Source organism: Amblyomma mixtum, chromosome 8 (genome assembly GCF_055824585.1).
Source record: "Amblyomma mixtum isolate Tamu chromosome 8, ASM5582458v1, whole genome shotgun sequence".
In the NCBI taxonomy this organism is placed as follows: Eukaryota; Metazoa; Arthropoda; class Arachnida; order Ixodida; family Ixodidae; genus Amblyomma; species Amblyomma mixtum.
In genome coordinates, this window is record NC_143019.1 from 118815010 (window position 1) to 118842086 (window position 27077).

Here is a 27077-nt window from a genome sequence, read left to right on the forward strand (position 1 = left end):
GGTATTCGTATTCGGCCACTTTAGGTATTTCGTGGCCTTGTATTGTAAGCACCTGGTCAGTTGTATCGTTAAAAATCATCACACCTGATTTAGTTGCGCTAAAACTGAATCCTAGAGCGTCTCCTTCGTCTCGACAGCAATTAACTAAAGTTTGTAAATCTTCCTGGCTATCTGCTAACAGTACAATATAGTCCGCATACATTAAACCGGGGCCTCGCTGCTCAACTACATTTCCGCCTAATCTGTACGACAGATTATAACCTAGATTGCTTTCTTCTAGCCTTCTTTCTATATTTATCACGTAAAGCATGAAAAGCAGCGGTGATAGAGGACAACCTTGCCTTAATCCTTTGCGCACCCCCACAGTTGTGGTACTTTTTTTCCCTTGCCATGTAATTTCAACTTCATTATCTCGGTATATTTCCTGTAGAAAATCAATAACCTCATGACCGATACCTAAATCTTTCAATATGCTCCACAGGAGTTCTGTGTTCACGTTATCGTATGCACCGCTTATGTCCAGAAAGGCTAAAAACAGAGGTCTGTTTTCCGCCTTAGCTATTTCTATGCATTGGGTAAGCACGAACAGGCTATCATCTAAACGCCTACCCCTTCTGAACCCATTCTGAAGTTCTCAGAGTATCCACGGACAATGTTACTAGAACCAGGTCAGTTTTCAAACTCCGTTGTGATGCGCGGAACTGCCACCGCACGTGCGAGTCAGTGGCGCTGCAGTCGTATCAGGCTCCAGGAGTCCAGGCAAAACAAGTCGCCGTTGCCGCCGTCCAAGCAGACCGAGCTCCCGACATCGTGGCCGCGGCGTCACATTGTGAAAGCGTCGTGTGCTCGGTGCAAGTGTGATGATTTGTGGGCTGTGCTGTTGAGAGGAACCATGCCGACGTGCTGCGTACACGGCTGCACGAGTGGCTATCGAAAAGACAACAGCAATTCAGGCCGGCGTTACTTTTCAGCTCCGAGCGACGAAGGACTTCTGGCTGCGTGGAATAGAGCCATTCCACGTGCGGACAAGAACCTCTCAGCAAAGTCGAGTGTGTGCGACCTGCATTTCCATAAGCAAGATGTGCTGAAAACGTTCACACACGTATTGAGGGCAAAACCGTGGAAATTCCGCGAGGGAAGTGGAGCCTCACGAAAAATGCGGTACCAAGAACTTTTCCTAATCTCCCGTCGTATTCATCTAAGCCGCCAGAAAAAAGGCGCTGAAAAAGGCGGGAAAAACTTGCGCCTAAAGTGCATGAAGAGCAATACGTCGAATGCACAGAAGGATAAGAATCTCCAGGTGGATATGAGCATTTTTTTCCACAATGTTCCTGCTATTGATGAACCGAAACATGTGCAGTTGCCTCCCCGCTGGCGCGTGATAGTGCTCCACAGCGGTGACAACGAGCAGGTTGAATTTTTCTCTTTGAAGCTTTCTGACAAAACTTTGACAATTGAAAAATGTGTCGTAGGCTGTGACAGGCTGGCGACAGCAAGCGCTTGCGGTCGTAGAGCGACTGCTTTCCTGGATGTGCCCGTCCCCACGCCGGATGGCCTGTCCGATTTCTTGAAAAAAGTTGACAAGCTTCATGCTTGCCAAGAAAGTGAAGGCCATTCTCTCCACTGAAATTAAAAAAAGTGCAAAGTGCTTTCACCAAAGGAATAACAAAGTAAAGAATCTGCAGAAAAAGCTTGTGAGAGCTGCAGCCAGGAAAACTTCCAAGTGCCGTGAAGGCATGCACACTGTACAAGGCTTTGCATAATAAAAGGATGAATTTTCGGAAGCTTATGCTGTTGGGGTCTGGACCACATGTTATGCTTGATTTCTTTTATGTCAAATGCGTACTATGTGCAACCTTCGGCTGTAGTCCTACACCGCCCTAGAGCGCTTGAGCGCACAAAAAAAAAACGGGGGGGGGGGGGGGGGGGGGGGGAAGCTGCGAGCCGCTGAACCCCTCATCGTTACTTTCTCCTGGCTTTTATCGTTTCTATACGTCTTGTATACCATCTGCATCGGCCCATCTGGAAGAAAATACCTTGCAGCTGTATCACTAAAAAGTTTGCTATAAAGATTTCTAGAAACCTCGCTGAAGGTTTCAAAATTGTTGCGCTTGGGTATTATTGGTGGCTGCAAACAACTGGAATCACATTAAAGGTACTCAAAGCTCTACATAATGCGCAACCCACTGCTGTCGCGCTGCTAGACCCGAGATCGCGGGTGGGCTTCGTTGCTGGCCGCATTTCGAGAAAGCGGCATGGAAAGCACGCGCGTGTGATACGCGAGCTCAGCACAACATATTCGCGGTATTACTCAGGGAGATAAGCATTGGGTGTCGCTCGATTTTCTCCACCTGTGCTGTTAATCTTTCCCCCGAAAATGTCTAGTTTCATAGCTTCTATTCTATGAAACGGAGCGGAAAATAAGGCTCACGCGCAGCGAAACTATGCCTCCGCGAGCAGACGACGCGAAGGACTTGGAGCCTGATACGACGCCACTGCCACCTGACGACGGAGAAGAAAAATGTGCCATCTGCAATGCATGGCTGGAATGGGAAGTTTGAAAACTAACCTGGTCTAGTAACATTGTCCACGGACACTAGGGTGCCTCGATTACAGCGCTGCTTTTCGGGGTGGGGACAGTCCATGGCGTTTTTTTTTTCCCATGGGACAGCCTTTGTATCACCCTGCGCCGCCTCTCGGCGCCATGTTGGTTATTTCGCGCCGGCCGTCGACCTGAATGGACCTGCGTGCGTGCGTTCTGTTTCACTGTCCTGGTGACGTTGTGGAGCGATAGCTTGTGTTTTGTGTAGCGCCTTGTGATGTGCGTGCTTGCTAACAAAACATGACTGGCTGTTGTGTCCCTCTGTGCACTGGATCGAGCGCGAAAGGGCAACATCTATCTGCGATGGCTTAGCACTCCTGAAAAACCAGCCGAGTGTTACGCTAGCAAGACTGTAGCAGGTACGAGTCTACAGTTAGGCATGCACATTTTAACCAGATAACCGTCCCGAGAGCTTATAATTTTGTTTCTAACTATGGATTTCTAATCCTATTTATGTACCTAGAAGAAAAATGACACGTTGCATGAGTAGGCTGACAGGAGTGCCTATTGAAGAGGAAAAAATTACTAAGAACATTTTTCAGCAATAAGACACAATTTATTCACAATGTTAAGTAGTCATTTCACTTTATAAGCTCTCAGGAAGGTTATCTGGATCACCTGGCAGCGGTGGTGTGAGCAGCACTGTCCGCATCTCTGAACTGAGCCCCCGTTTTCTTTCTTTGCAACAGGTTGGTGATTTTGCATTCATGATTGCTGTAAGCGTGACATTCTAAAGTCTGCCACACTGCTGTTTCTGTGGTTTTTGTACTACTTTTCTCTCATAGAAAATGGCAAGACTGAAAAAAGAACTGGCCTCTGCTTTTGAAGAGCTTAAAAAGGAAATTAAGGCGGAACTTAAGACTTTCAAGGAATCGTTTGAGCGTGACATTCGCAATGAACTCCGAGATATAAAGGCTAGCCTTACATTCATAAATGATAACTATGAGGAAATCAAGGTGAGCATCCAGAAAACCTTAGACGAACATGCAACACTGAAAGAAGAAAATGCTAAATTGAAGCAATGCCGTGAGTTACTTACTGCTCAAGTAAAAGTGCATGAGCAGTGGATGGTACAATGTGAGCAGTATTCGCGGAACGCGAACTTGGAAATCAATGGCATACCGGTGCAAGCAAACGAAAAACTCGAAGAATTCATGGTAACACTGGGTGATAAGCTCGGCGAAAGCGTCTCTCCTTCTGATATCGACGTGCTGCACAGAACATCCGTTGCAAACAGTGAAACTGATAAAAACATTATCGTGCAATTCACAAGCAGGCAGAAACGAGATGCCGTTCTCGAAAAGGCGCGAAAGGCCAGGTTGACTTGCGAAGATTTTGGGTTTCGACTAAAGACTTGGTTTATGTCAATGAACATTGTGCGCAGAGCGGAAGCGACTACTTGGCGAAGCGATTAGCCGGAAAAAGGAGATGAGTTGGAAGTTTGTCTCGGTACGCAATGGCCAGATCTACACGCGTCAGTACACAGCACGTTGCTCAAGATCAACACTATGGATGATATAGCCAAAATCAACTGAGCTAAGAATCCATCAGTATATTTAGATTGTTTGCTTCCAGATGGCTACTCACCATCTCCTTTCCTCCTCAGCCTTAAATGAGCTAGCCTGCAATACTGACCCGGGTTGCACGAAAGTTTTTCATTTGAATTGTCGTTCTGAAAATAACAAAAGTGAAGAAATAGCGTCATTAATTAAGTCTTTTAACTTTCCTTTTCATGTGATCATGCTCAGGGAAACGTGGTACCACGATGAATCCAGTTATCTAAACCTAAATGATTAAAGTCAATTTGTTCTCAACAGATGTGGTCGCAGGGGCGGTGGTGTTTCAATACAGGCTCTGAAATCCCGCAATGTCGATGTAAATAGCAGTTTTACAGAATCTACGCCAGACTACGAGATTTTAACAGTAGAAAGCGGGAAATACATGTATAGTGTGCTGTATCGTCCACCCAATGGAAATTTTGATGCATTGCTACGTGCCCTAGAAATTCTTTTCGACCATTTGTCATTGAACGAGATAACGTTAGTTCTCGGTGGTGATATCAATGTTGATATGATAACTGTTTCTGCGTCACAAGAAGAGCTCCTTACAATGCTGGACAGTTACGGTTTTTTGCAATCTTTTTGATGTGCCAACGCGTATCACCTGGTCGACTGCAACATCAATTGACCTTATCATCACTAACATCGATAAAACAAACACGCATGCTGAAACAATTCTGTGCGACGTCAGCGACCACCTTCCTGTGTTTGCCTTCATTTCAGACCACTGTTCTTCTCCAATACCAGACAGGACTGCGTCATACTATAGAAGAATAGACAACAGCACTCTTGAACGTTTTTATATGGGCGTTAGTGAGATAACATGGAAGGATGTTGAATGTTTCCAGGCAGTTAACAAAGCATATGATACTCTGTTAACTGAACAAAGGCAGTTTACGACAGGCGTTTTCCTCTAGTATGTAGCCGTAAACCTAGAGCAAAGAAGCCATGGGTCACCGAAGGGTTACTGCGCACAATAAAGCAAAAACAGAGGCTGTACGGGCAATTTCTGAAGTCTAGGGATCTCGCAAAACTGAAACAGTATAAAAAATTCCGCAACCTCCTCAACAAGGAGCTACGCAACGCAAAGCTTGCATACTTTACTAAAAAGTTTTCTAGATCGCCCAGCGAAACTTTTAAACTGTGGGATCATCTGAATAAAATTTTGAATTTTAATACAAAGACTGCAATTGATAGCGTCATAAGGGATGGTAAACTTATTAAGGGCGAAAAGGTTTTAAATGAATTAAACAGTTTTTTTTTGTTAATTTCACAAAGGACCTCTGCGGTCCTTTTACTGGTGCCACAGGGCATGATTATCAAACGCCAAGTGTTCTGAGTCGATGTTTTTTGAGCCTGTAACAGAGCACGAAATAATAAGTATTCACAAACCTAAAAACTAGTAAAGCAGAGGACAAAGACGGCTTTCAAATCAGGCCTTTTAAGTTTGTGATTAACATACTCGCACCGGTACTGGTAGGCATTTACAATCTTGCTCTTTCCGCCGGAACGTTTCCATACCAAATAAAAATCGCTAAGGTTGTGGCTATACGTAAGGGTGGTACGAAAACAGAACTGTCCAATTATAGACCGATTTCAGTTCTTCCTGTACTGTACAAGGGCTTAGAAAAAATTATTTATACCAGACTAACCAAATTTTTAGGAAAACACTCCGTGCGTTCTGACTGTCAATACGCTGTGGCAGTACGCTGTGGCAGGGATTGCGTCATTTATACATCGACGTCCTTGTGCTACGAAAGGGCACAGGATGGAGAACACGTGGCGCTGTCCACATGCAGCGAGGAGGAAATCCTGGCCGCCTCAAAATGGAATCTGCTGCCCGTAGACGATTGCTGATTGGTCCATCGGCTGTCACATATGCTGAAGTCTCACCCTTTACGGTGTGGAAACATATTCACATCAATTTCTACATTTTTGCGTGACCGAAGATGTGAGGGTTGAGCTCGTCAGAGACTCCCCACGGACTGCGCCTTGCCGTGCGTAACTAAAATACATCAGGCTAATTAGCGCCGATTTTCCCCATTATCAGTAGCGCATTTTTTCTATAGGCTATTGTTGAGAGCGCTCCCGTGCAGTCCTCACAGTGCGATAGTAGAAATCCTCCATGAAGGCGCGGAATAAGTAAAGAATAGGGCGAAACCTTACCACAGAGTGTATTTTTGCGTGATTTACTATGTAGGCAGGTGCCAGGAACAAGACCCATAGTTATGAAACAGAGTCTGGCATTGCAAACTCTGCAGTGATGTGGTTTGTTGAATGGATGCCTAGGCGACGACTTTGTTTCGTCTTTTTTATTATGGCGCAAGGGCATCGATGGCCACATAGCGCCGTCGCAAAAGATTTTCATTGCGAAACCACTACTTCACTACGTGAGCTGAAGTAGGCGAAGTTTTTCTGAAGCCTGTACCGCAAGAAAGTTTTTTTTCGGCGACACGAGCTAGTGTCAGAAACCCAAAGATTTCTCTGGAAAATTCCCGAGAACTAGCCCAGAGAAAAGCTTGTAGCGTTTGTACCAAGGGTGGATACCCGGCGGCGCTAGGGACCGAAACACGCACCTAGCGCATGCAACGTGGATGCCGAAACAAGAAGGCCTCCCGGTTTAGTAAACCACTTCCCCAATACGCATTTAACCGTACTTAAACTGCGGGGCCCTTCGTTCAGCCCTTGAGTCGCAAACGTAGATTACGGTAGTCAAAATCGTACTCAAAAATCGAACCCTATTGCTATCACGGTTTCGCAGCATGCATGCGCGTATCCTACGACATTCGACGTTCAAAATACTCACCGAGAAAATGATTCACGGCTCGATAAAAACAATTTGCCTGTTAATAATGGGTGTTGAACGCCCCAGACAGACACAGGCTATCATGGACGACATAGCGAAGGGCTCCGGAAATTTAAACCACATGGGGATTTTTAAAGTGCAATGACACCGTACAGCACACGGGCCTCTAGAACTTCGTCTCCGTGAAAATCCGACCGTCGCGGCCGGGATTGAACCCTAGTCTTTCGGGTCAGTTTTCGAGTGTCATAACGACTCAGTCACCGCGGCGGCTGTGTGTATGCCAGTTTACATGGTGCAGAACCTGTGTTAGCGGTTCCGGTATTTCCTGCTTGCAACACTGTTCTATGAGCGCTGCTAAGGTAATTTTAATTGCTCATGAAAGAGGTAATCCTGACATTTTTAATTAACCCTCAGCTGAACTCACTAAAATGGTTGTTCACGTAAACTTACCGGTGCACATATAAAAATTACAGCCCATTTTTCTTTGGCAGAGTGGTTTGTTGGGCGAGTTGGTTTGCCATAATGAAATATACCTGCGCTTAAAAGACACGGACTGAAAGATAGAGACACACACACATAGCGCTGGACTTACAACTGAATCTTTATTCGGGAAACACTGCTCTTTATGCACACCAGCAGCTGATAAAAATGGAAGATGGTAACACCCGGATGATAAAAAAATCGACAAACTGTCTCGTCACATGTCCAGTCCTACCTTCCCTTTTGCAAAAATGCCCTTTCCTTTGATAGTAGTGAAAGGGACGTACTACTCACGCGGACAGTGGGGATGCATGCGTGAGTAGTACGTCCCTTTCACTACTATCAAAGGAAAGGGCATTTTTGCAAAAGGGAAGGTAGGACTGGACATGTGACGAGACAGTTTGTCGATTTTTTTATCATCCGGGTGTTACCATCTTCCATTTTTATCAGCTGCTGGTGTGCATAAAGAGCAGTGTTTCCCGAATAAAGATTCAGTTGTAAGTCCAGCGCTATGTGTGTGTGTCTCTATCTTTCAGTCCGTGTCTTTTAAGTGCAGGTATATTTCATTTTTCTTTGGCTACGATGCTTTCTATACGAAGCGACAAAAACTTTTTCCCCGTTGCGAGTTTCATTCATGTATTTCGAAATTCTTTGTGAATTTTACATTCTTTAAAGGTCCCGCTATTGTTAAATTCCTCGCCCGCCGATTGCACCGCCGATTGTTGCGCACCGTACATGAAGCCCGCCTCGCAGTTCGGCACCGGAAACTCTCGCCTCCTCGAAGTCCTCCAGGCCATGACGTCACTGAAGGTCTGAGCACCGTCTCCGTGTACTTCGCTGTATATGCTGCTGGCTGCGCCTTAGCATTTTTGTCCGTTCCCATCGAAATTTTTTGGAATCAGCGTTCAGCAAAAATCAATAGAGTGAAAATGTTTTCTCCTTAACAGCCAGAAAAGAACCTATCCAGCATCCCAATCAACCACATCCGCTCTTCACTATGCCCTATATAAACAACGTATCGTTATATTTCATCTTGTGTTCGCTAAATGTTGCCCTGCCAGAAAATGTGCGCACTGCATTTATTGATACACCATTGTTAAAGAAAGCAGCGCGAAAACACAAGGACAAAGGAGAAAGTGGACAGGACTTCGTTTGCTGTTGTCTCTTGGAGCTGCAGTCTTTAACCATGATTACTCACCAACAAGGCCAAACAGCCACTTTAGTTCATAGAGAATGGCTCCAGCTTAACGTGGAGCATATCCCAAGCTGACCTCTCTATGAATGCGCGTATGTACCTTTCCTTTAGCTACGATTAGTGATTAAGGTCACCGCTTGTTTTTGAGCATAGATCTTAAGCGCCCGCTTCTGGGTTGAGCCGCATCGCCGGCGTCCGTGTAGCCAAGCCAAAGCATCAATAAATAAATAAATAAAAATAAACATTGCAATGACTACGATTCGAACACATGGTGGCGCTGACTGATCAGCTTCGCTGGCCACTGTGCTAGTCTACTAGGCCGCAGCCACAGCTTTTTTTAATCCCCTCATTGCGTTCCCGAGTGCAGGGTAGGCACCCAGAAACCTTTCTGGTTAACGTCCCTGCCTTTCCCCTCTCTCTGTATCTATCTTTTCTTTATTGCATACAAATCAATTCCGCTGAGCTACCCAAAGCTTTACACGCACGCATAATTTAGCAATGTAGACACACATTCTTACATCTTTTTGCACACCACCTCCACTTCAAAACTGTGGGAGATATACACATAAATCCGCAATATGCAACCATTCAGGTGGCCAGGCCTGCGCAGCACCAACGGGCGTAGTGTTCACTGCACAGAAATTTGGAGGAACCAAGTGGCTCTGCTTGTCGATTCATTGTGCGGCTCTTCCACAGGAAAAAAAACTAAAATTAGCATTCACGTATCGCGCAGAATCTCGTAGTCTCTCAGGACAAGAAAGAACCTCACAGTGTAAGGCAATATTGTCACGTTGTAGTGACGGCAGTCCAGTGGTCAGGAAGACACCAGCCAGTCTTGGAAACGAAGCTCTTTATTTGGGCTGACTTGCGCCCGCAAAATAACTGAATCACTCGGCGGCGGCGTAAGCAACAATCGTGCTCGTCGGTCGTCGAACTACGAATGCCCGCTGCTCGCGGCATCGTTCAATTTAAAGCCGGCAAGGAAACTTCGAGATAACAGGCCGAGATCATCTAGAGTAATCTGGAAACACGTAGATGCAGCTCTTCACGGCTGTGATCAATCGAGATTAGTCCGGTCGCTTCTCGCGTCACGAACAAAAATGATAACCATCCTTTCCTGCGGCCTTGAGCGCGAACGAAGGGACACTACAATGATACGTGCCATTACCCCCCTCTCAAAGAAGCATCGCCTCGATGCTTTAAAATGAAAATAAACACGGAGAATGCTAACTTCAAGTCCTTTAGCGTTCATAATAAGGTTTAAGGGCAGCGGTAAAAGCTTCATGTCTGGCCGTGTCGTCGTCGTCGTCGGTGTTGTAGTTTTCGTCGTCGTAGTCGTCGTCGAAGTCGTAGTTGTCGTAGTCGTAGTTGTGGTCGTAGTCCTAAGGGTCGTAGTCGTAGGGGTCGTCGTCGTAGGGGTCGTCGTAGTTGTAGTCGTAGTTCTAGTCGTAGTTGAGGCATAGTCTTGTGTTTTCATCGATGGAGGATCTTAGTTCTTGCGCTCAGAAGCAACCTCATCTCCAGAGGCTGCTTTATTCAGTTTAACCTTCTGGGGCGGTGGGGGGGGGAGCGTCCACTCATCGCGTAACCTCGGCTAGGAGATACAAAGCGCCATGAAGATGGCGACGGGGAACGTGACGGGCGGATCGGCGATGAGCATCCTTCCCGACGCAAAAACTCCCCGACTTCGGCTGGTCGTTGGCCGGGTCGGGATCGTGGAGCGTCGTAAGAGAACCCTCGGATGCCCAGTCGTCTGTATGGGCAGTGCCGGAGGACGTGACCGGGTTCGCCACAGTGGAAGCATAGTGGACGGCGCTGGTCGGGAGTTCTCCACTCGTCGCATTTCCTCGTCTGTGTGCGGCGCTCGTAGGACGGGCGGGTTGGGGCGAGAGGGCGGCGTTCCAACGCAGCTGGCTGAGGGTGATAGGGGCTTGGGTCCCGTCGTCGAGTTGCAGGACGGCGCACAGCTGCGGCGTAATTCATGGCTGTGGGCTGCAGAGGCTGCGTGGTGGTCGGTGTCACACCCAAGGCCTGTTGCACCTCGTCCCGGATGACGTCGGTGAGCGAAGTGAGCTGCGGCTGCGTTCCTGTTGGGAGCAATCGTCGCAGCTCTTCTCGCACAATGTTACGTATAACCTCCCGCAGGTTATCGTTGTTAGCGGTGTCCATGCAGCTTGCTGATAAAAAGAGCTGCTGGCGCTGATACTGGCGAGCTCTGGCATCAAGAGTTTTTTCCATGGCGGATGCCTCTTTGACGAATTCCGCGACGGTTTTGGGTGGATTCCGTACGAGGCCCGCAAAGAGTTGCTCTTTAACTCCTCGCATAAGCAGCTTGACCTTTTCATCTTCCTTCATGCTCGAGTCAGCACGCCTGCAGAGACGCTTCATCTCCTCAGTGTACACTACAACGGTCTCGTTTGGGCGTTGTATGCGAGACTGTAGCAGCTGCTGGGCTCTTTCCTTTCTCACGACGTTTGTGAAGGTCTTGAGAAGCTGCTCCTTGAAGGTTTCTCAATCCGTAAGGCTAGCTTCCTCATTCTCAAACCAGATTCTTGCTGGTCCCTCTAAGGCGAAGAAGACGTACCTAATTTTCATGGCATCGTCCCAGTTGTTAAAGACAGCCGCACGGTCGAACTGTTCCAGCCATTCTTCGAAGTCGGCGCCTGGCGAAGCGTCGAAGGTTTGTGGCACCTGAGGCTGCTGAAGAATGATTGGAGTCATTGTCTGGGGCAAGCTCATGGTAGACATTGCTGCTGGCTTCCGCTTCCGGGTAGGGTCCGGCAGAATCCCGAACTCTGGTGCGTCCCCTTCCAGGCGTCGGCTTGCGCGGTGGACTGGACTCGGGTCCTGCGGTAGATGACTCAGAGGGCTGGCGTCACGACTTGTAGGGGGTGTCCGGAACAAGAAAGGCTACCCAGCACCTCCACCAGATGTCACGTTGTAGTGACGGCAGTCCAGTGGTCAGGAAGACACCAGCCAGTCTTGGAAACGAAGCTCTTTATTTGGGCTGACTTGCGCCCGCAAAATAACTGAATCACTCGGCGGCGGCGTAAGCAACAATCGTGCTCGTCGGTCGTCGAACTACGAATGCCCGCTGCTCGCGGCATCGTTCAATTTAAAGCCGGCAAGGAAACTTCGAGATAACAGGCCGAGATCATCTAGAGTAATCTGGAAACACGTAGATGCAGCTCTTCACGGCTGTGATCAATCGAGATTAGTCCGGTCGCTTCTCGCGTCACGAACAAAAATGATAACCATCCTTTCCTGCGGCCTTGAGCGCGAACGAAGGGACACTACAATGATACGTGCCAATATCTCGATGTTCTTTATGATTGTGCGCTCAAGGATGTCCCGGGGAAACACTGCAGCACGACCCTACTCGAAGCTATGCACAGTTCACCGACCACGGCAGACGTCTACCTCGCGCGAAGCCAAGCCTTGACGGGGTAGTCGTCGAAGTGCGGAGTTTAAAAAAACTGATAGGGGCTTAACGCGGTTAAATCGAGTAAGCTTGCGAAAGCAGGTGTTTATTCTTCAATTAAAGGGGCACTTAAACTCCGCCTTAGGTGTTTGGCATGATACATTTAGTGGGTTAATAATGCCCATATATGCTCAATTGGTAATTCCTACTTAATAATCATAGATGGCGGCGAGTCCTCATATGCCACTACCAAATAGCGCAGTGGCGCAGTGGTTAAGCGATGCGCCACTGCACTGGCAGATTGCTCTTTCTATCCCAGCCACCCGTCGGGATTTTGCGACCCATGTTGCTCTTCCCGAGCAACCTCTCGCGCAGATGGCACGAAGCACGTCCGAACTTACCCGAGCTTCAGCGAGTTACTACCCGAGCTTAAGCAAGTAACTCGTGTAAGCTCGGGTAGTAACTCGGGTTTCTAGGCAACGGCGCAAGGTCGTACGTGCCGTTTTTGGCAATGCGCTTGTGGCGTTAACTTATGATTAAGCGTTTGGTTTCAACGCCGTCTGAGCCGTGAAACCCAGCGCCTGCGCGAGGGTGGTGCCCTCTGGGTGTGTGGGCGACAGGCGGCAGCGGCGCGACGCCATTTGTTGCAGCACAGCTGAAGCGGTTGCTAAGCAACGGCGACTCAAGGTCGTTTGGTAGCCGGACCGCCACGAGCATACGCAACGAGGCGAACTGGGCTCCAGTAGTGTTGCTTTCCCAACAAAAAGGATTTTTCAGCCGGTTGATTATACTGTCGCTGAAATGGATGCATCACACTCGAATCCGTGAAACCAAGGTAAGTCTACCGATACACGGTCACAGAGAGCACAGATTCTACTAGCATATTTGTCATCTGCTGCTTTTGCAGGGCAAATAAACATCTCAACGAGAAGCGAACAGTAAGCAAATCAAAGGTGTTAGCAACCTCCTTCAGGAGACAAAGCTCCCTCACAGCAAAGACTAGCCGAAGTAAACAGATAAGGCAGGCGACAACTCATTCGGCTTCTAAGCACCGCTAGCAGAAGAAGTGGCAGCTCTTCAAAAATAAAAACCGTGAAGCAAGCTGTTCAACAAAATAGTGAAGCAGGACAACTCCTGCTGACTAGACAGAAGCAAATTGCGTCGACGCACAGAGGGTCAAACAAACGTGGCGAATAGTCGGCGCAGTGTTTATACCTTCTTACTCGCAGAGTGCATCACTTGCACTCCACAGACGATCTCTGCAACCAAGAAAATGTTGTAAACTTGCGCTCGAGCGAAAATTGAGGCCGCCCGACACATTCATGCCTCCGTTTGGCGCCTGACAGAGAGAAATTGTGACTCCTGCTAAGACCCATTATTCCGAACGTGATAAAAAGGAACCCCGAAGACACTCCGAAAGAGACACCCAGCTAATGACGCAGAAATGAGTAGGTTTTGCTCCGCAGTAACCCAACCACAATCCACTTGCTTCATCAATATTTATAACCGCGCCAGAGACGGCAAAGAACTGCGCTACTAAATACAAACCATCTGGCTAACTCTTTTTCTATCTCAACAGGAAAGGACCACGTTACCCGCATAAGCTAAAATTCGAATTTTCAAGTGATCGAGTGAAAATCCTTGAATAGATTGGGATCGGATGGCACTGAAGCAGAAGGGTTGGAGACATAAAGGAAATAAAAGAGGTGATAACAGGCAAGCCTGCCGAACGGACGAGATTAGTGTAATCGGTTAGGTATCTTTATGTCTCACCTAATTAACTGAATAGTTAGGAATATGAGGAAGTATTCGGAGAGGTGGGAAGAGATCATCGGGGAGAAGAGAAGACGATGAGGACGACGACCAGGGTGACGTGTACCAGCGCCAAGGTTATAAAGTGCGAGGGATAGCGCGCACGGGCGGAGGGGGGGGGGGGGAGAACATCGAAGCTGTGGTTGCGACGGGTCAGGAACACCTCGGCTCGATGGGAGAAACGCCGGCTACTGCTCCGGTGATCACGACTTCTGCGGCGTCACACCGTAGACTTCCTCCTGTTCCTGTGCCTGTTGCGGGGAGCCAACGGCTGACGCAACTGATACGGCCAGGGGTGCCTCCAGTGCTGTTCTGCTACCACCCATCCGGGTGGTGCCCACAACGCCATCACAACCAGCATCACCTCCATGGGCACATGGACTGGGAGCTTGTATGACGCCGCCAACGACGCCGCCAGCTACGCCAGCCTGAGCACTTCGAACGCTACCTCGACGCTTATAGACGCCACTGACTTGACCCATGCAACGCTTCCTCATAACCGAACCGTGAGCACGAACACCGTACGCTAGTAGACTGGGCGTTCCCGGGCCGTGTGTATTGGAGGCGGTGTTTTGTGTTTGTTTTGCTTGTTAGTTTTCTGTGCTATTGTGTGTGTCACGTAAGGGTTCATCAAATGTGCGTCTGTGTGGGTACATATGTCGCCTAGTCCACTCTTTCGGTCCGAGTGTACTCGGGGGGGGGGGGGGGGGGGAATCCGTGACAAAGTTAACTGGCGAACCTGCCAGGATTCATTTATTTCTTTTTTTTGTCTTGGATCTTTCTAATTTCTCGGCGGCAGAAAGTATGGATTGGCAAAAACGTTAGAACTGGCTCTCAAGCTAGGTTTAAGGAAGGAAGAGGCGGTGCGTCTCTATGACGAGGAGGCAAAGAGGCAGAGAGAGGAAAGGAGGCAAGCACGCGCAGACGCTCGCGAGGCAGGTGAGCGGGAGGCTGAGAGCTCAGGAAGCAGAAGAGCGGGAGCTTAAAGCCTCGAGAAGCAGAAGAACGGAGAACAGAAGGATAGAACGGGAGAAGGAGTTTCTTTGGTGCGAATAGGCGCATGTCGCGGGAGCATGTGATGAGTTGACGGACGTTGATCAGCGTTCCTTGGCGGGTACAGAATCTCCTAGACGGGCCAGAGTTTGGTCAAGAAAGCTGATGACTCGTTTTGATGACAAAAAAGATTATTTGGACGCATATCTGCAACAATTCGAGCGGATAGCTTTGGGGCAAGGCTTGGAGCGCAGTGAATGGGCCACGGCGTTAAGCGGATGTTTAGTCGGGAAAGCACTGAATGTGTTTCGGAGGATGCCTGCTGCTGATTCCATGGACTAAGAAAAATTCAAGAAGGCACTGCTCCTAAGATTCATGCTTGCGGCAGGCGGCTTTCGCGAGAGACTTCGCACCGCGAAACCTGAGGATTCATAAACCGCTATGCAGTTTTCCTCCACGCAGACTAGCTATTTCGACAGGTCGCTTGATATGTCAAACACAGAGAAGAGGTTTGAAGGGGCGCACGACACACAGCTGACAGAGCAGTTTTTAGCATGTTGCAGTCCAAAGCTAGAGCTATTTCTAACAGACAGTTGTGTTCGTTGGACGAGTTTGCCGACACTGCAGACCAATTCCTCGAGGCTTAAGGGGCTGCGAAATAAAAGTAAGGCAAAGGAGGAAACTCAAAAGGTCCTAGCAACAGATGCGACAAAACCAAGATCATATGGCGGTGCTTGTAAGGGGCCAGTAAGGTGTTTCCTCTGTGGCAAGGTGATACACATTGTAGTTGACTGCCGGACTAGTAGCGTTGCCCAAACCACAAAGGTTGTGTGTCAAGGATGTGAGAAAAGGGGGCATACCTTGGATGAGTGCTGATATAGGACGCAGGACCTAGCTGCATGTGTTGTCGACTCTTGGGTAGAACTTGTCACGTCACCTGAAGTTCCACAGCTGCAAGGAGAGAAAACACCGCGGGAAATATAGGTGGTGAGTGGAAAACCCGAGACAAAGAAACAATGCCGGTGGTGGTTGGGCGAATAGGGGACCGTTCTATATTTGTGCTTACAGACAGCGGAACCAACACAGTTTTGGTTCAGAGACCCGCTGAAGGACAAGAATCTTAGAGGGGAAGCGTCAGCCGTCACTCTTGTAATTAGCAGTCAGGTAACTTCCTGAATCCAGGATTCTTGTGTCCACACCATGTTATACCGGACAGATAGTGACAAAATCCGTAGAACAGCCATACTTTGATCTCACCTTGGGAGACATTGCAGGTAAAAGAAGTGTCGAGGACCCCAATCCAGAGTAGAGAATGCTCGACGTTGAGGCACACCCAAAGATGGAAAGGCCCACGAAAGCTCTTGTGGGTGATGGGGCAGTAGGTTTCTCGTCGGCAGTGAAGAGAAGTCAAGCAACGCACCATCCGGTCTCTACTCGCGTTACGATGTGTCTGAGCATAACACCGGACGAAACTTCCTGCTTCGAAAGAGCTGGGGAAAAGGTGAAAAGAAAAAGGACTTGTACGTCCCTCAAATATCAATTGATGAACGCTCTTCTGCACAGGCAATATATATTTATCTTGGGCAGGCGATTCCAACAGCTCGTGTTGCCTAAATATATGCGAGAGCCAGTGTTACGCTTAGGACATTACACAATTATGGCCGGACAGCAGCATGTTCACAAAACGGTGGCTAGAATCACCGAGGAGTTCTTCTGGCCAGGTGTCCATAGTGACGTTAAAAGCTACCCAGGCAGCACGCCAGGACTGGACCAACAATGGCTCATTGTTGGAATACAGTGGCATCAGTATTGGGCAGGCATTGGCATACAAGCACATTACTACATTTTGCAACCTTGGCCCATACTTCATACCAAGGTTGGCCCATTGCTCAGCCATTCTGGCACTGCCAGTATGGGCATATCACTGGCCTTTCCACTCATACTTCATTGGTCCTGCAAGTATCGGTCCAATGGTCAGCCATGCTGGTACTACCAATATGTACTGAACATCAGCTATTCCATTGATGTCGCATTGTTGATCCCAATATTAGTCCCATGGATAGCCATTCTGGCCTTACCAATATGTACTGAAAACCGGCTACTCCATTCATATCCCACTGTTGATGCCAAGATTGATATCTTCAGCCATTTGGCACTGTCAATGCAGACTAAGCATAGGCTTTTCCATTCATGACAGTGCATACAACCTGTCGCATCAGTGGCTTAAAGATTGGCATGCCACTGCCCTTTTCTATTTACTACTCGCCAGTAAAGCCTATGTTAATTTTTATCTTCAGTGGCCAAAATTAATGCAAATATTCACTCGTAAGCACCCATGCAAATATTCATAAAATGAGACAACCAAAGTATTCATGAAAAGAACATTTATTTTACAAAAAAAGTCCAAATAGAATTAATCGTTAGTGGCCGGGAAGGGTGGTGGCAGGGGCTGTGGGATCGGTGGTGGCAGGTGCTGTCGGATGGGTGATGGCAGGGGCTGTGGGATGGTGGCAGGGGATGTGGGGTGAATGGGGGAAGGGGCTGTAGGGAAGGAGGGCCCTCGGGAAGTGGAAGAGGCCAGGGGATTGGGAGGCACACATGCGGGCACAGTGCAGGGGGCTGTCCCCGCACTCGCAGGTGGCGTGCTTGGTTGGAGGGGGGAGAAGACTTCGGCAAAGCGTCTCTTCCTTCCACCCCCTCTATCAGATGAACCTGGCAGCCATATGCGAATAAAACCTTGTGCCTCTGATACATCAAATGCAGTTTTTTGCAAATTGCATCTGCACAGGAAAAGTGAACAAAGAAAATAGACATTATTTCCAGGCACACAAAATCATGTCCGTCATTTTAGAAAAATGTAGAAAATTAATTCCAGGAAATGGTCAATGAGAAATGCTGTACTGAAGGGCTCCAGATTAATTTTGGCCACCTGGAGTTCTTAATTTAAGATGCACCGACATCGCTTAGCACACTTGCTTCTTTGCATTTAGCCTCCAGAGCAATGCAGCCACTATGGATGGTGTTTGATCCCTCACTTAAAATCAGTAGATGAGCACCTGAGCCAGGACATTAGGTAAAAAATATAGTAAACAGATAGATTATTGCGTGCCTCATAATGAAGGCAACATACAAAACCTTGACACAACTAAATAATGAAGTAAAGAATCATAACAGGGGCCTCCATCCATTGACACGGACTTCTAGTTGCGATTGACCACTTTGTACCTGCTAAGTGGCATCATAGATGCCTATAAATAGAAGGCAAGTGACTGCAGCTTCTATTACAAACCGCAGGTTCGAAGGGCATTTTCAGCTCCAATAAGCTTTCCAAATAATTAAAATAAAACTGTTGCCATCATTAAATACTTGTAAATGAAATCAAATCATAATTCTCTTTTCTATAAAAGGGAGATAACGCATCTGTCCAACTTCCATTTATGAACGGTGTTGCGCTTCAACTGTCATGCACAACAATGAATTTTAACCTGACTCAAACTCTTTAACGTGGCTTGCAAGGCATGGGCTTTGTCAAGTTGTGACGACAGTCCACCGCTGCAATATATCGCACCTTGCGGAAAAATTTTACACTGTAGTTCAAAAGGTGTACTGTCTTGTTCCCTTATTGCATCATCCTTTTGTTGATGCCACCATTCAGGCTATATACACGACATTCCATTTACATTTACCACTTGAAAGCCACACATTCACTCTACTTTAATTTGTAAAAGTGAGTACACATCATATTTCATCAAGGCAAAGCTTTGATCAGCAGGCAACGGCACATAAACCAATCTAGGCGGTCTTAGGAGGGCAGGTCTGGAAGTGGAAGGTATCAGAAGAATTCCTTTCAACTGGACAACTCTGGCAGATCAATGCATCATTCTGGAGGAAGCACTTGTGACTACCACAAGGTGTACAACACGTGTACTGATAGTGTTACGCATTACTTGCTTGAAGTCTAAGTGAGCATCATAGATGACCAAAGATATTTTGAATTACATAAACAATTATACAAGGTGTTTTCTGCAATGTCCTGAAAACCGAGACACAGGACCAGAAGAAGTCACACACTTTTGGCAAACTTACAAATGATTCATTTTTGGCTCATCCACATACTTGAAGCCATTTTCTCACTCAAGCGCCCATGAAAACGAAAAAATGAAGCTCAGTCATCTTTCCATCCCAGACCAAAAACAGCAGTCTTTCACTATGCTAAGGATAGATGGCTTGCTTATGCAGGATTGCTCATTCTTTTTGATTAAAAATGCTTCAACCAGTCCTCGCTCGTGCAAGGACTTCCCCCTGCTAGTAATGCTCGTCCGGTGAAACAGTTTCAAACATTTGCTACAGTCCCTCACATGCAACGACTGGTTGCTCCCTGTGCTCACAGGCAATGTGTTTCCTGAGGCATTCATTCAGGCATTGCCCAGCCTGCTCGATGTATACTTTCCCACAGCACATGGGGTTGAATACACAACTCCAACCACACAGTTTGTGAACCTCATTTGGGGGTTGGTCTTGCATGCTTGTTCTCTGCACAGCCAGACATGCGGGTTAAAAGACCAGATAGCTCATGAGGGGCTGAAAGCACCACGTTGATACCAAATTTTTCGGACGCTCTTTTCAGCCCATGGGAAGTTTTATGGAAGAACAGGATCACCTCAGTGTTTCTTGTCCCATACTTCCATAAAATTTCCCATGGGTTGAAAGAGTGTCCAAAATTTTGGTATCCAGTTTGGGTTTTCAGCCTGCAAGAGCTACCACAAATTGGAGTTCACAGTGTGTGTAATGAGGGTTGTGTATTAAATCCATATGTCCAGTGGAAAAGTATACATCAGGCAGACTCTACAATGCCTGAATGAACGTCGCAGATAACATGGCAAGAAGTTGCAAGCAGGCACCGGTAGGAACCTTGCTTTGTATGTGAAGGACTGGAGCAGATGCCAGCCAACCTTGCTTTGTATGTGAAGGACTGTAGCAGATGCCAGCCTGTTTCACAGCACGAACATAATTAGCAGGGGTAAGTCAGGGATGAGCAAGAACTGCTTGAAACTCTTCTAACACATTATAAAAAGAATAAAAGGTACAAACATTATTAGCAGGGGTAAGTGCAGGCATGAGCAAGAACTGCTTGAAACACTTCTTACAAATTATAAAAAAGAATAAGTGGTTCTCTGTCCTTATCACAGAAAAAGAGTGGCGCTTTTTAAGGGAATGGAATGACGACTGGGCTTGTTTCAGTTGCGTATGCGCTTGCAAAAATAAATCAGCTGTAAGTTCGGCGGTAGTGTGTGTAACGTCTCATCGACCTGTGTCTCAGTTTTTGCTGTTTTTTTGCTAGAACACTGAATATCATGTAACAAATTTGGTAAACGCTGTAAGCAATGATGCACGATATGAATAGTGCCAGCTTGCTGTCCTAAGGGCTGCCAAGTTATGACATTACTCACTAGTGCATAAACCATAAATCCCTGAAAGAAAAGATTTCAGTACTGCACCTAGTATTGCAGCACCCTATAAGAACCGACAAAGCCAAGGAAGCTGACCAGAGGTCAGCTAAGCTTCTTCATTCGAAGAAGTACTCGATTTTAAGTCACGCATATTATTTGAATAAATTTTTTACTGGTCCTGAAATCACAACCTTTATAAAAAAGGTCTTTCTAATTATTTCACACTAGTTTACCTTTGCAAACGTTCCATAGTGAGAGGGCTGCTGGGTGGCTCACAGATGTTAAAACCAAGAAAGGCTCCAAGAAGGAGTCCCACTGCCTTGTCCAGACTTGTCCACTTGCCCAGTCCTCTCTGTCGACTGCAAGGGCAAGTAGGTCGATGTCGCCCACACCTGAGCCTGCATGGGAACAAAATTATTAGCACGTAATACTATTGAGTGAAAAGTTTTGTTGTGTAATTTCAAGACTAACACAGACTACGCATACGGCAAGCTTGGTGCCATAGGAAAGACATCAGAGATTATACTCGGTTCAGCCTTAAGGTTCCAGGGCACCGAAGGCTCTCGGTCTGACCTGATCTTTTGCTTTCGAATATGCATTCGTAGCAAGATGCTCATTCCAGAAAATCGGGGCCCGCTTGCACGTAGCTATCACAGCTTGCTGCAGGCACACCGGACCTCGGAGTTATCAAGTCAAACTACGGCCAGTGCAGCAGGAACATACAACAACCAGCGGGCCGATCGCCGCCGCCTCGCACGGCTGCAGCGTTAGGAGCCGGGGCGAGTACAGCCGACCGAAGAGCTGCAGGACATATCCGGACAGACGAAATAGGCGCGGCAGAGCGCGAAAGTAAACGATACAGGCGTGCTCGAGATGTCCCCGCAAAAAACGAAGGGAAAGGCGAGCGCACCTAGTGCAGGTAGAAGCAATACGGAAGCGAACACGCGGGATCATCGCGATGGGGGCCGATCGAGCCCATGCGGCTGTTCTAAAGACTGGAGGCAGGCCACGTCTTGAGCAATACGATGCGTGCGTGCTATACTTTTGGAACAGTAAGAGTTTTAAAAACCGTTAGGACGATTTTATTCGAAAGCCGAATACGCACCGAAGGAGCACTATGGGGTAATAGCTGTCACACCACATCTTACCAGCCGCGCGACCAGCAGTCTAAGCAGACCGCGCAAAAGCACGACAGCGCGTTGTTTACAACAGCCACAAGCGCGCAGTCGACTCGCGTGTTCCCTTCACCTGTGTGTAGAAGCATACAAGGCCACCTCTCGCGTTAGGAAGGAGCGGGCTCACAGGGAACGCACCGAAGAAAGTTTGCAGAGATGGTAACACTTGTGTAGGAAAGCGGGCGAGCACAGCGCGAGACGAATCCACGACGGGCTTGAGGCGAAAAACGTACGTACGCCGGCCGCCGCGGTGTGCACGCTACGACGGCTCGAACGAGACTCTCCGCGTTTGTGTCATACAGCACGTTCCGAAAGGAAAATGTAAGCAAACATAGTAAACATGCAGTACATCTACCGTAATCAGGCGCACTTGGCTTGAGACAGCAGCCGCTTTCATGAATCCAAGCCTCGCCGTCTTCTCACCGACGCGAAAAAACAAAATGGCGCGAGAACACGAAAAAAAAACAAGGCCCGCGCACACCGACCTTCGCGATAGGTCATCGGTCGTATGACGTTTGCGAAGAAGAGCTAATCAGAAGGCCGAGGATTTTGTTTATTTTTTTGCGCTCCTCGTTGCTCTGCCCTCTCCCCCTGATTCACGCCGAAGGAACCGTCTTTTCGGAATACGCCGAGGACCCGTCAAAATTAACCAAAGGGTGACCGTCAAAGTGACGGCTAGTTTTTACAGTGCAACTGTAAGAAAAGCGCATAACACTAGGACGGCTGATAAGCTCCGTTTACATGAACGCGAGAGCAGCGCATCATGTCAACTTTCTCGTGCATCCCACTCAAGTAAACAGGAAAAATGCGCCAGGAAAATGCACAAATCCCACAGGCAGGGCGCAAATCGGCAAGTGCAAGTCGAGTGCTGCGGTGAATAGAAACAGGTGCTCGTAGGGCGCCCAGATGTGCGTACGCTTCTCTCCGCTCTCCGCTCCCGCACATCGAGACACCATAGTTTCGGGGCCCCCTCTTCCGCCCTGGGCACCGACACAATACCCTCTCGGAAGGAAAACGAAGCAGAGCACCCTCAAGTTGTGACCGGCTGCCCCCTCCCCTCTCCCCCTACTTCCGCGTGCCGTATGCTTACATGCGAGCATGCCGTCTAACCTCCGCGAGGAAATTTCGGGAAAAGAAAATGCATCACCAACTAGCCCCGCCACTGGGAATTACGATGCGCTACTACGGTATTTATGTAAACGCGGAGCTCTTAGAGAACCTTCGTTCTCGCCCTACTAATTCTTCTACAAGCTACAGGAGGGCTAATGCCCCATTAATCTCCATATTTCAGAAAAAGCTTTCCGGCATAACTTCGTGACTTGAGAACGGGGATCAAGACTTTTTATTTTTGTTTATCTAACGCACATTTTTTTCCGCTCCTAGACTGCTCTCAATGTCGTAGGCAGCGTCGCGCTGCCTACGACACTAAGTCGAGCTGCCTATTGCAGGAAGAGATTGTAGAACTGGTGAGATACTGCCAACTTCGAAATATGATAAAGTGAATGCAGGCGAAACATTAGAGAGACTGGTCCAATACTGCCAGCTTCTAGAAATGGCTTAGCCAAGGCGGGGAAAACGCCCGAGAGACTGGTCCAATACTGCCAACTTCTAAAAATGGCTGAGCCAAGGCAGGAAAAACGCCCAAGCACTGGTCCAATACTGCCAACTTCTAGAAATGGCTGAGCCAAGACAGGGAAAATGCCCGAGAAACTGGTCCAGTACTGTCTACTTCTAAAAATGGCTGAGCCAAGGCGGGGAAAACGCCCGAGAACCTTGTCCAATACTGCCAACTTTTGAAAATGGCTGAGCCAAGGCAGGGAGAACATTGGCAACGCGGGGCCTTCATAGGACCGTAGTTTGCCAACTCAATTCCTACATTGGACCAATGTCATGTGCTGCTTGGGTACGTTCGCGCGTGGGAGGTGTGCCAGCGCGCAGCTCCGAAGGGCTGAGCTGGACCCGTACCTCTGGGGAAGTTGCCGGACATCGGCCTACCATTTCAAAGAGTGGCTATTGACATGGGGGGGCAATCGCTCCAGGTATCCCACAGAGGCAATAGACATGTGCTTACCCTGGTCGACGTGGTCACATGTTATCCGGATGCAATTCCATTGAAGACTATTTACAGTATCCAATTGGCGGAGGGTCTTGTGGAGATGTTCTCGCGTAACGGGTTCCCGAGGGAAATTTGGACGGACCGGGGCCCGAACTTCACGTCGGAACTAATGAAGGAAGTCAACCGCCTTTTGTCAGTAAGTGAGTAACCAAAACGCTATAACCTCCCATATTTAATATAAGGCTTAATGGTTTGTAGAGCGGTTCAACAGCACCCTCAAAAATATGATATAAAAATGTTCCAGGAGAGACGGAATGGGATAGATACCTCCCAGTTCTTTTGTTCGCTTACCGCGAAGTACCGCAACTGAGTCTTGCTTTGTCGCCCTTCGAGATGTTGTATGGTAGATCCGTTAGAGGCCCAATTACATTACTCTAGGAGCTGTGGGCAAATGAAGAGATTGCATCAGATCTCAAGACAACTTACACATACATTTTCGAGTTGCGGGACAATTTAGAGGAAACATGCAGGCTTGCACATCAAAGCCTGGAACGGGTGCGCCAGCGCTATAAGGGCCACTATGACAAGAAAGCCACTCACAGATGTCTGAATCTGGGTTACAGGGTTCTCATCCTGCTACCCACGGATCATAATATGTTACTGATGCAATGAAAGGGCCCTTACCTTGTGACGCAAGAAAAAATGACATGGATTTGCATCGGAACACACGGGTGATCCGATGCATGAAACATGCCTTGTGATAGAGCAAGTTCATTATATTCAAATATTTTTGTGAATAACAACAATGTTGATGCATGCGGTAAATGAAGATCGTGAAAGTTCCAGATGCTAACTACGAGGTACACTGCATTACATTGCAGTGTTGCAGTGCTGTACGTGTCTCTTTTGTGGAACAAATGAACCTAGGCACATGCATTGATAACAATCTGCAGTTGGAAGACAGCCATATGTCTTAATCATACAACAGTGCCAAAAATATGTGCTTTTTTATGCCCTGGGTGCTGTTAGTGGACGATACGAAAGGCAATAAAGTACTGCTAATTCTTGCGTAAATATGGGCGCAAGTACACGCTCACTTTCTCTTCCGCGTATGTCGACGATCCCCCTTGCCTTTTTACACCTCGCGACGTCGTGGAACAAGCACTCCCACATTGCATGTTCACTCGGTGTCGCTCTAGCCTTTCGCACAATGCGGTCACGTGCCACAAGATTAATTCAGACGAATTGCACGACACCTATTTGTGCGGAATCCCTGCATTGACATCGGAGTAATAAGGGACCAAGCTACGCGAAAACTTTTACTGGGGACACTCGAAGCAGCTGTCAACAAATGTGGAATCACAGGATCCCACTGTACGTGCAGCCGGAGCGAAGGCTCCGCGATGTATAAGTCAGCAACCAGCAGCAAGTTCTCCTGAAGCTCCAGCCACAACACATTGCAAATATTTCAGAGGGTGATTTCTTCGCCATCATTAGACAGGTAACCGAATGGAATATCAACCCACTCTTCGTCCTGGATGCCTCCGTAAGTAACGCAGAGGCAGCCTTTCTTTGTTTTGTTTAGCGTAATCGTATTTTTGCAGTGTAACTATCAATGCTACAAAAACACGAAAATACAATATAAGCATGAAATGAACGGCAGCGCAACAAGGACACTAGGCAGTTTTAGCTGAGCGTTTTTACGGCCAGTGGGGCGGAGCGGACGAGCGCATACACCAGCGGCGAGGCGCGCGAGGAAAGAGTTTTAGCCGGGCGGATCGCCCGTCTTCTCGAGCGGACTATACTCGAATTTCTCTGCTGCTCCACCTATAGGTCACAATTCGAGTTAGAGTAAAAAGAATATCAATTTAGCCAACTAATAATGCGCTGAAACTATTTAGTAATTGTAGATTCTGTGTTTTTTGCTATTTATTGGGTAAATGTTGCGTTTTAGATGTACAAAAGAGGCTGCCATCTTGGATACCCATACACGCCCGCGCGCTCTTACGCACGCTCGCGCGCTGCCTATCGCTCCGCTGGAGAGGGCTTCCCAGCGGGCGTAAGCTTCGCTCCGTAAAAACGCTGGCCGGCCCAGCGATGTGCGCATGCGCAGTGGCGTCTGCGCTCGCCCGCTCCGCTCCGCTGGCCGTAAAAACGCTCAGCTAAAACTGCCTACTAACAAGAGAGGGGACACCACATGCGCACACTACAAACTGTTTATTGCATGGAAAGGTGGCATATTTAAATATACAGCACAGGCATGACACCCATCGCATTATCGCTCCGAACCCAACACGTGGAAAAAGGCGGCAACATCAGGATAACAGACAAGAAACGTTTAACCTCTGCAGAAAAAAGTAAAAGATTCTGGTAACAGAACTTAGAGGAGGCCATCTCGCAGCAAAAGCTGTGTCAAACAATCGTAGCAAAAGCAGAGTCAAACATGAGAAGCAAAAACAGTCAAAACGAAATTACAGTCGTAGCAAAGGCAGACTCAAACGCATTAAGCAAAAGCAGTCAGAACCCGAAAAAACAACAAAACGTAAAAGTAAAAAACAGTAACCAAATTAACAACCCGCCTAAACAAACAAAAGACGGCCGCTAGAAATTCAGGGCTGAAAAGATGCACAGTACATGACGACACAAAAAACTGTCAAGAAAGGACACCTCATTTCTACGGAGGGATACTGAAGAGTCGCTAACACAAGTGCTTGTCTTCTTACTGATCATAAAAGCCTCAAGAATTTCACGTGCCACCTGATCGCGACTCCTGCCCACAATTCTTATTCCGTTAAGCACTGGCTCACACTTGCAATCTTTACAATGTAGGGGCAAATCGGCCCGCCTCCGTTTTCTAACGATTTTTCATGTTCCCGTGTCCTGTCGTTAATGCAGCGACCCATCTGGCCTATATTGTAAAGACTGCAAGTGTGAGCCAGTGCTTAACGGAATACGAATTCTGGGCAGGAGTTGCTATCAGGTGGCACGTGAAATTCTTGAGGCTTTCATGATTAATAAGAAGGGAAGCACTTGTGTTAGCGACTCTTCAGTATCCCTCAGTAGAAATGAAGTGTCCTTTCTTGAAAGTTCTTTGTGACGTCATGTACTGTGGATCTTTTCAGCCCTGCATTTCTAGCGGCCGTCTGTAGTTTGTTTAGGCGGGTTGTTAAATTTGTTACTGTTTCTTGCTTTTCCGTTTTCTTGTTTTTTTCGGGTTCTGACTGCTTTCGGTTAAAGGGGCCCTGCACCATAATCTGAGTGCATTGTTTTGCTTCCTTGTTGTAATTGTTGAGTTATGGCGACGCTATTACCACCGGTCATAACACGCATATTTCTGTATTTAATATTTTAAGTTGCTCGAGAATCAAAATCATGGCACTGACGGCGTCGGCCCACAGTGGTGGTCTTTTGCATTTTTTCAGCGGATATGACTTCAGCTGGCGGGCGATTATGATTGGATGAACTACTAATAACAATCTAATTGTGTTCGTGTGCAAAAATATGTTATGTTTTGTTGTGTCCTTTTAT

At 47.6% G+C, this 27077-nt stretch overlaps 1 pseudogene; it reads left to right on the top strand.

The window, feature by feature from the left end:
* Positions 1–27077, top strand: part of LOC149334087 (uncharacterized) — a 172379-nt pseudogene that overhangs the window by 140691 nt on the left and 4611 nt on the right.